General features: G+C 43.2%; 1 pseudogene; it reads left to right on the forward strand.

Annotated features, from left to right (window-relative positions):
• Positions 1–9,992, forward strand: part of LOC101660861 — a 68,501-nt pseudogene that overhangs the window by 477 nt on the left and 58,032 nt on the right.

The raw sequence follows: 9,992 nt of genomic DNA on the forward strand, positions 1-9,992 counted from the left end.
TAGACAAAATCAAACAGCTTCCCATCCACCTCCCTCTTGTCTAGACAGTGCTGAAGATATACTGAGTGCCCTGCTTGGTCTCAATCTCAAAACAAAAGGATGCATCGTGGTGGTATCATGGACAAAGTTGACTAAGGAGATCTCATTGAAGGGGATGTGGACGGGTGGCTTGTGTACTTACATGCCCAGAAATCCAACATTAGCCCACATGTCGGACACCAATCTACAAAGTTCTCCTCAATCTCATTAAACCCACACAATATCGCTGACTGCAGGAGGAAAGTTGAATCAGTGCGTGTGTAAGCATCTCAGCGCTGGCAGGGGGCCCATGCAGCTGTTCCAGCACCCAGGACTGCATCTCGGTTCGTCCATGTATCTTCTCCTCAGGGATGTTTCACAGGAAGTGATCCTTGCAAGCTGAAACTGGGAACTATGTAAAGCAGCTGAGCCCAGGTCCAACCCTCAGAGAGCAAGAAACCTGAGAACCAGAAAGGTGACACTCAGCAAGCCATTTATCTCTCTGTGCTTCAATTAATCCCACATGAGTTTATAGGCCAGGTTGGCACAATTACCCTTAACTATCTCAATCTGCCAATTGCCAACCTGGCACCTGTACACAATTCTTTAGCCTAACAACTGCAGTTAAGTAAGACTTACACCTTAACCCTATAAATCTATGAATATATTCCCCCATCTATGAACATTTGTAAGACAACCACTTCATGTCTTTTTCCCCCAAGTTTGGGTATCCAATTTCTATGCTGCCCACTTACACCTACCCAGTGCTCTGAGGAGACAATCATTTTTTGACTTGAAGAGCCTTCATTCTAGTTGGAAACTTGTGAAGTCCGCATCCATAAGCAAAGCCAAGTCAGGACAGGTGATCCATAAAGTCAGCACCAATACACACCACTCCACGTGTGAAAACTCTCTTCATCTGGTCAGGTTCTGGTCAACTCCAGGTGGGCTGCCTCATTTAGCCACCCCAGGGTGCTCATTGGTTGCCTTGCCTGTAGACCATGGGCTCTCACAGATACTCAAGGGGCCTAGCCACTTCATGCTAGGTCCTGAACTTTAGATCAGCCAAACTGCTCTCATGTTCTCCACTTTTCCTGTCAACCAAGTCCACAGTTGTCAGTGGCCAAACTCAACCCACCTCTTTATTGCTGCAGTTCCCCCACTTCCACTCAACAAATAGATCCAGATGGTCACCTAGCAAGCATTTCAGCCTGCCCACAGACTCCCTTTAACGTTCAGTCCTAGAGAGGAGTTTTCTTCATGGCTCCAGATTTTTTTCCAGCTGCTGACAAAAACCAGTGGTTCCAGTGTACTTCAAAGCACTGGTTGGGGCATATCTAAGGATCATAATAATGGCTTGAAGCAAGTGCGCTTACAAGCGCTCTATTTCATATTCCCAAAATCATTTCTAGAAATCATAAGCAGAAGAAATCAGTATAAACAAAGTAGAATCAGATACCAAGTCAATTCTTAAAACAGTCAAGTTCAATCCTTATCTAGCTTATCTAAATCATGATCTACACTATTTGATTTATACAAAAATATGGGTTTAGGTCTCTGAGAGCACTAAACCAGATCCAGGCTCTCTGTCAGGCATTTTGAGCTTCTGTCAGCCATTTTCCTTAAGTAGCCTGTTTTCTGAGAAATTCAATGGCAATTTCTACCCCGGACCTCAAAATATACATCAATCACATTCATTTTCACCATTTTTTTGTCTCCCCAACATTTATTGGCACATAATTTACATATCATACAATTCAGCAGCTCAATTATTCATTCATATCACAGAGAATTGTACAATCATTACCACATCAATTTTTGAGCATCCCCTGCCACCCATGGTTAACTCACCTTTAAAATGAGTGGTGCAATTACAATCCATACTAGTGCTTCGCCCCCTCCTGCCTTCAGTATTTTTCCCCAAAATTCCCTTTCCCTCCTTATAAAGCACCTGTATAACCCCTTGTTTCAGTTATTATCATTCTTCATCCACTCCTCCTGTGCTTCACAGCTGGGAAACCCAGGAAAAACAACAAACATGAAAATTGCATAAAGGTGGTTAGAATAAAACCATAATAGTATAGACAAAATTACAAATAATGCTTAAGAAGGAAAAGACCCCCATCAATATTCCAAAAGCCAGAGAAGAAAGTTCTGTCATGGGCCCTCTAAGAGATAGGGGCACCCAGAGGTCGCATCTATCACGAGGTCTACTAGTCCACGTAGAGCGTGATCCCGATCATCCAGGTCACCATGGTCTCTGCCTGACAGGAAGGCTGGTTCGGGACTCGTTCCAGTTGCTGGAGCAGACCTGCAAGGGGCTCAGTCTGACCAGATCCTCTGCAGGTGCATGTGGGGCTCTCACTGTCCTTCATACCCCTCCACACACTGGGTGCTCATAATTTTAGCTCTGACACTTTTCTCTTCACCATATTCAAAGTTCATAATTGTCGTCTTTGGTTCACACAAGCTGGTTGCTTCTTCCACACAGAGACTTAGTTGACTCCTCACTTAGATGGTGTGTTAGTCTTGGTGGACTTGCGATGGATGAGGATCTGGATCTCTGGACACGGATGTGGAGAGGAGGGATGGACAGACAGAGGTTGTGTGGGAGGGAAATCCCCTTTCATCAAATCAACTGGTAGCTGTTTTTCGAGAGCTTTTTTCCCCTTCTTTGCCTTTTTATTCACTAGGACCTGGCTGGCTTTCTGATGCCAACTAACGCCGAGTGACCAAAAGAGGAATTGTTTTTGTCGACATAGATCAAGCGCATCGGTTTGTTCGGTCTCCGATGCAAAACGTTCTCAACCTTTCGCATCAAAGTCCGATTCTGTGGAGTATGGATGCAGTTGCGTACTTCAGGTCTCCTGGGCTGTTCTCACTGACCCATAGGGCGGCTCTGAGTAGGAATGCACTCCGGCTGGGGTTCTCAGAGCCTCACACTTCACATAAGCGCCCTGAAGCTTCCCATTTTCACCATTTTAAACAGGAATAACCAAAGACTACAACCAAACAAAATAATCAATATTTTAACTTTCCATATTCTTTCTAGGAAAAAAAAAGAAAAATGAGCGCACAGCGTGGCTTTATCTGACCTCTGGCTAGCCAAAGAAGAAAAATTACCATGAGGAAGAAGTCAAGCAAATATCTACTCTCCATCTTGTGATTTGTTTGTCCAGTACCCTGCTCCCAGGGAGCCATAATGTGTTATTCTGGGTAGACTAGAGAAACAAGTCTACAGAAACTCATACGAAATTGAGAGAGAGATTTATATAAAGCGTAAGTATACACTAAGAAAGCATCCCAACTCAGTTCTGTCCAATCCCAGAAGTCCAATATTAGCCCATATGTCTGACACTGATTCTCAAAGTCCTCCTCAATCTCATAAAACACACACACTGACACCAACTGCAGGAGGGAAGCTGAATCAGTGAGCGGGTAACCATCTCAGCACTGGCAGACGTGTACACGCAGCTGTTCCAGCACCCAGGGCTGCATCCTGGGAGGTCCACGTGGCTCATATAAAGTGAGGGGATACAATGCTGAAGCACATTTTTTCTGATTTTTAACCATGCAGTATTTTATGTTCTGTTACCACAACTGCCTCTTGATCCACGTAGAGTTTCTGCAGTACAATGAAGTATTCCGGAATTCCCATTCTTCTCAAGACTCTGAAACCTCTTCTTAATCATAGAGTAGCTAAGGCAAATGGAGGAAATTGTGTCAAAGAGCTGAAGAGAGACATTTTAAAGGGCAGCTCCAGAAGGCAAAGGATTATAAAGAAATGTGCAAGCCCTAGAGTTAGAAAACCAAATAGGAAGATCAGGCTCAGCATATTTAACACTGAGAGAATGAAAAATAATCAGACCTGTCCACTTGCAATATTGAAAGATTCCAATCGTTTCTTGGCCTTTTGGCTAAGATCAAGTGTGAAAGATTCTATGGACAAAATATTGAATGATGCAGGAATCATCAAAATAAGATGGAAAGAATATACGAAGTCGCTGTATCCAAAAGAACGAGTTGACATGACACCATTTCAGAAGGAAGATAGCCTATGAGCAAGAACTAATGGTGCTGAGGAAGAAGTTCACGCAGCACTGAAATCCTTAGAAAAGAACAAGGCTCCAAGAGTTGGTGAATACCAATTGAAATGCTTCAACAAGCTGACAAAGCACTGGAAGTACTTACTTCTCTATGCCAGGAAGTTTGGAAGACAGCGACTTGGCCAACTGACTGGAAGGGGCCCGTATTTGTCTTCAGTCCCAAAGAAAGTTGATCCTAGGTGGTGCTCCAAATACAGAATTAGGGTTAGGGTTAATGTCACAGTCAAGTAAAATTTTGCTGAAGAAGGTATAACAATGGTGGTAGCAGTACATTGACAGGGAGATTCCAGAATTTCAAGCCAGAAAAAGAAGAGGATGTGGAATAAGGAATATCACTGCTGACGTCAGATGAATCTTGGCTGAATGGAGAAAATCATGGACAAGTTTACGTTTGTGCATGTGAGTGTTTGACAAAGTGGAGAATTTATTTAAAAATGTGCAAAAACGTGGGGTGAGAACGTCCAAAGAGGAGACTGTACTCAGTATATCTAAAGCTATCTAACCATAAGTATTTCAAAATGGTTATCAATGAGGAGATTGGGTCCATACACATAGTATTCTGACCTTATATATATGGGGAGGCTTGAAAACACGCAAGAAAACATTGTATTAAAGTAACGGAAATTTCCCACAAACTCCTTGAAGTTCCCTATTATATTCTTAGGAGCCGTGGGGGTGCTGTGCTTTAAGCCCTCTGCTGGATCTTGTGAGGGAAGAAGATGCGTCAGTTGGCATCAGTAATGATTTACATGCCCCCAAATCCTCTGAAACAGTTACCCTCTGTCATTATGAGTTGGAATTGATTCGACGGTAGTGGATTATACATATATGTTCAGGCATCACGATGCACAGACATCCTTTATAACTTAGACCTTTCGCAACTTAATGGTTGCCTGGGTAGCAGAAACAACAGGGAGGGATTAAAAAGTTGCCCGAAGGCAGTGCTTGGGATGAGAATACGTTCACTTTTGTAGTTTTTATCTTAGACGACATGTGCATAAAGATAACAAAACATCACTGTATGCTTCAAACACATGCTTATTGTATTGCAAATATGTGTATGTCAATAAATATGTTAACAAAATTACACTCTTAGAACTAAAACTTTAGAAAAATGAGCAATTCCCTTCATATAGATGTATATATATATGTATATGTATACATAAAACACATTTACATAATCTGTCAGTTTGAGAAGGGGTCGAGTCAAACCTGTCAATCTGGTCACAGCCAATGAGGCCTTGATGCAGGCATGGACTTCTACTGAGGATTCTGGGAAATCTGGATTTCTTCCTTGCAGGTGGAACACACAATCTCTCCCCGTGAGACATTCCTGACCACAAGCCACAGAGTGCTACACTGATGGAGCCAGAGCCTGGGAGCAGGAGAAGCCACACAGAAACCCACGCCAGCACTGAAATCCTTCCATCGCAACAGGATCTACAAGACATTCACCCACCGGCCTGTGATCTTCCTGAATTCAGCGTCATTGCATGTGTTGGCATGAGTCTGAAGAGGAATTCATAGACTGGCATGGGACAAATGGGCTAATATTGAACTTAAAGCCTTGATGTGGGCTGGACTGGGTCTTCTCTCAATATGCAAATGCTTTCTTCCATAAAACTCTTTCTTATCCACATATGAGTGTCTCCTTGGATTTGTTTCTCTGATCATCCCCGACAAACACAATAGATTTGGAGAATATTACATAGAGAGAGCCAATATCTAATATTCACCTTATGAAAATATTCACTTTATTTACTTTATACAGTAGATGTTTATTATATAGAGCCCATATAACTGCTATTCATATACCAAGTATAAGTACCCTTATTTACATATATTAAATAAAATATTCATGTATTTAATCAGTGTTATCTAAAATTAATGGTGTTTAGTGGTGATGTCAATGATGCCCACTAGCTCTTATTTGGTTTTTCTTAAGTATCAATTTTGTAGAAACAATACTTCCTCTATTGCCTGCATTGGGCCAAGCCCCACCCACTGCCCTACACATGTATAGAACCAGGCCTCTTAGTTTCGCAAATGTCTAAAGAGGAAGGTGACCTGCTCAGTGTTTGTGGTCTCCAAAATCCACCCTCTCATCCTTCAGGGATGACTTCAACTGGAGTATGTGTTCTGGTGTTTCTAGGCCCCTTAGTGGAGTCCAGCATAGGATGGAGCCAGCAAACCTCTAAGAAATCAGAGTCCTCGAGACATTAACTTGGACAATCGTTTCCTTTTCAGGCATGATGCTGATACCCCATACCCACAACACCTGCTCCCATCTGTCTCCCCCACTTCATGCAGAAACTCCCAGCCCCATTCCTCCTTGTTCCTGTGTTAAAGGGCTGGTGATGAAATTTTTCTTCCATGCCGAGTCTGTTCCCCATTCTTATGTCCAGAGTAAGGAACACTGTGGACCTGCTGGTCTGGCCCACATACCTCCTTACCTTTTGACACGCTGGTCTCTTACCTTCCTTTCCCCCTTCCTGCCTGCCTCCCCAATACCATACAACATGCACACACACAGAGCTCTCCTTTACACAAGCTGCTTATTGGATATCATCAGTGAGGGGCCCTTTTGGTTTCAGCTTTAGACCTCTGGAGATTAGGTACAGCGCTTGAATGTTTCTACCTTGCTCTGGTGATACTGGGTATCATGCGATTCAAGGGAGCTCTCCTGGCAAGCTTGGTTGGCACATTCCTCACTTAGCCCCATTTTCTTATTAAACTTACGGTAAGGCCCGAAAAGGATCAGCCCACTGGATTTCTTGTTCTTTCTTGGGCAGGTGGAGGCTTTTGGAGTGGCTTTTCTTCTCACCCCCATGGTTGTCTTCTTCACCTGGAAATACACAGGGTGAGCACAGGTCATTGGCTTACAGGATGGGATTTCTGGGTGGGTGGGAAGGGGCACTTGATGAGAAGTTTGTCTTGAGGACGGGTTTGTGCATGGCAAGGACAAGGCAGACCTCTTGGAGGTTGGGCGGGATGGGGGTGGGTGGGAGGGATGCTTAGTGTGTGAGGTGAGGAGTAGCTTGGTAGGGTCAGCTCATGTTTTAGCACGTTTTATCAATATATCTAAAGCTATCTAACCATTATCAAGGACCAGATTAGGTCCAAACACATACTATTCTGAGCCTTACATATATGGGGAGGCTTGAAAATACGCACCAAGAATTGATATTAAAAGTAACGGAAATTTCCCACACACTCCTTGAAGTTCCCTATTATATTCTTAGGAGCCCTCGGGGTGCTGTGCTTTAAGCCCTCTGCTGGATCTTGTGAGGGAGGAAGATGCGGCAATTGGCTTCAGTAATGATTTCCATGCCCCCAAATCCTGTGAAACAGGTATCCTCTGTCATTATGAGTTTGAATTGATTCGATGGTAGTGGATTCTACATATATGTTAGACGTCAGGAAGCACAGACATCCTTTATAACTTAGACCTTTGGTAAATTAATGGTTGCCTGGGTAGCCGGAGCAAGAGGGATAGATTAAAAACGAGCCCAAAGAGAGTCCTTGGGATGAGAATATGTTCACTCTAGTGATTTTTATCTTAGATGACATGAGCATACAGATGACAAAACATCACTGTATGCTTCAAACACATGCTTATTGTATTGCAAATATGTGTATGTCAATTAATATGTTAACAAAATTATACTTTTAGAACTAAAACTTTAGAAAGAATGAGTAATTCTCTTGACATAGAAGTGTGTGTATATATATATACACACACACATAAAACACATTTACATAATCTGTCAGCTTGCGAAGGGGTCGAGTCAAACCTGTCAATCTGGTCACTGGAAAAGAGACCTTAGTGTTGGCATGGACTTCTACTGAGGATTCTGCGAACTCTAGACTTCTTCCCTGGAGGTGGAACACACAATCTCTCCCCGTGAGACATTCCTGACCACAAGCCACAGGGTGCTATATGATGGAGCCAGAGCCTGGGAGCAGGAGAAGCCACACAGAAACTCACGCCAGCACTGAAATCCTTCCATCGCAACAGGATCCACAAGATATTCACCCACTGGCCTGTGATCTTCCTGAATTCAGCGTCATTGCATGTGTTGGCATGAGTCTGAAGAGGAATTCATAGACTGGCATGGGACCAATGCCTAATATCAAACTTAAAGCCATGATGTGGGCTGGACTGGGTCTTCTCTCAATATGCAATTGCTTTCTTCTATAAAACTCTTTCTTATCCACATATGAGTGTCTCCTTGGATTTGTTTCTCTGATCAATTCCGACAAACACAATAGATTTGGAGAATATTACATAGAGAGAGGCAATATCTAATATTCACCTTATGAAAATATTCACGTTATTTACTTTATACAGTATATCTATTATATAGAGCCCATATAAGTGCTATTCATATACAAAGTATAAGTATCCTTATTTACATATATTAAATAAAATATTTATGTATTTAATCACTGTTATCTAAAATTAATGGTGTTTAGAAGTGATATCAGTGACCCACACTAGCTCTTCTTTGGTTTTGTTTAAGTATCAACTTTGTAGAAACAATACTTCCTCTATTGCCTGCATTGGGCCAAGCCCCACCCACTGCCCTACACATGTATAGCACCAGGCCTATGAGTTTCGCAAATGTCTAAAGAGGAAGGTGTCCTGCTCAGTGTTTGTGGTCTCCAAAATCCACCATCTCATCCTTCAGGATGACTTCAACTGGAGTATGCCTTCAGGTGTTTCTGGGCCCCTTAGTGGAGTCCAGCATAGAATGGGGCCAGCAAACCTCTAAGAAATCAGAGTCCTTGCGATATTAATTTAGACAATCGTTTTCTTTTTAGGCATGATGCTGATACCCCATACCCACAACACCTGCTCCTGTCTGCATCCCCCACTCCATGCAGAAACCCCCAGCCCCATTACTCCTTGTTCCTGTGTTAAAGGGCTGGTGATGAAATTTTTCTTCCATGCCAAGTCCGTTCCCCATTCTTATGTCCAGAGTAAGGACCACTGTGGACCTGCTGGTCTGGCCCACAAACTTCCTTCCCTTTTGACACGCTGGCCTCTTCTCTTCCTTTCCACCTTCCTGCCTGCCTCCCCAGTGTCATACAGCATGCGCACACACAGAGCTCTCCTTTACACAAGCTGTTTATTGGATATCATCAGTGAGGGGCCCTTTTGGTTTCAGCTTTAGACCTCTGGAGATTAGGCACAGCGCTTGGATATTTCTACTTTGCTATGATGCTACCTGGCATTACGCGATTCAACGGAGCTCTCCTGGCAAGCTTGGTTGGCACATTCCCCACTTAGCCCCACTTTCTTATGAAACTTACGGTAATGCCCGAAAGCGATCAGCCCACTGGATTTCTTGTTCTTTCTTGGGTACTTGGAGGCTTTTGGAGGGGCTTTTCTTCTCACCCCCATACTTGTCTTCTTCACCTGGAAAGACACAGGGTGAGCACAGGTCATTGGCTTACAGGACGGGGTTTCTGGGTGGGTGGGAAGGGGCACTTGATGAGAAGTTTGGCTTGAGGACGGGTTTGTGCCTGGCGAGGAGAAGGCAGACCTCTTGAATGTTGGGCGGGGTGGATGCTTAGTGTGTGAGATGAGGAGTAGCTTGGTAGGGTCAGCTCTGGTTTTATCAATATATCTGAAGCTAACTAACCGTTATCAATGACAATATTAGGTCCAAACACATACTATTCTGAGCCTTTCATATATGGGGAGGCTTGAAAACACTCAAGAAGAAATTGTATTAAAAGTAACGGAAATTTCCCACAAACTCCTTGAAGTCTCGCATTATATTCTTTTTTTTTTTTTAAACATTTTATTAGGTGCTCCTGCAACTGTTATCCCAATCCATACACACATCAATTGTGTAAAGC

Source organism: Echinops telfairi, unplaced genomic scaffold, assembly GCF_000313985.2.
Source record: "Echinops telfairi isolate 266 unplaced genomic scaffold, ASM31398v2 ScPeMD7_42;HRSCAF=159, whole genome shotgun sequence".
In the NCBI taxonomy this organism is placed as follows: Eukaryota; Metazoa; Chordata; class Mammalia; order Afrosoricida; family Tenrecidae; genus Echinops; species Echinops telfairi.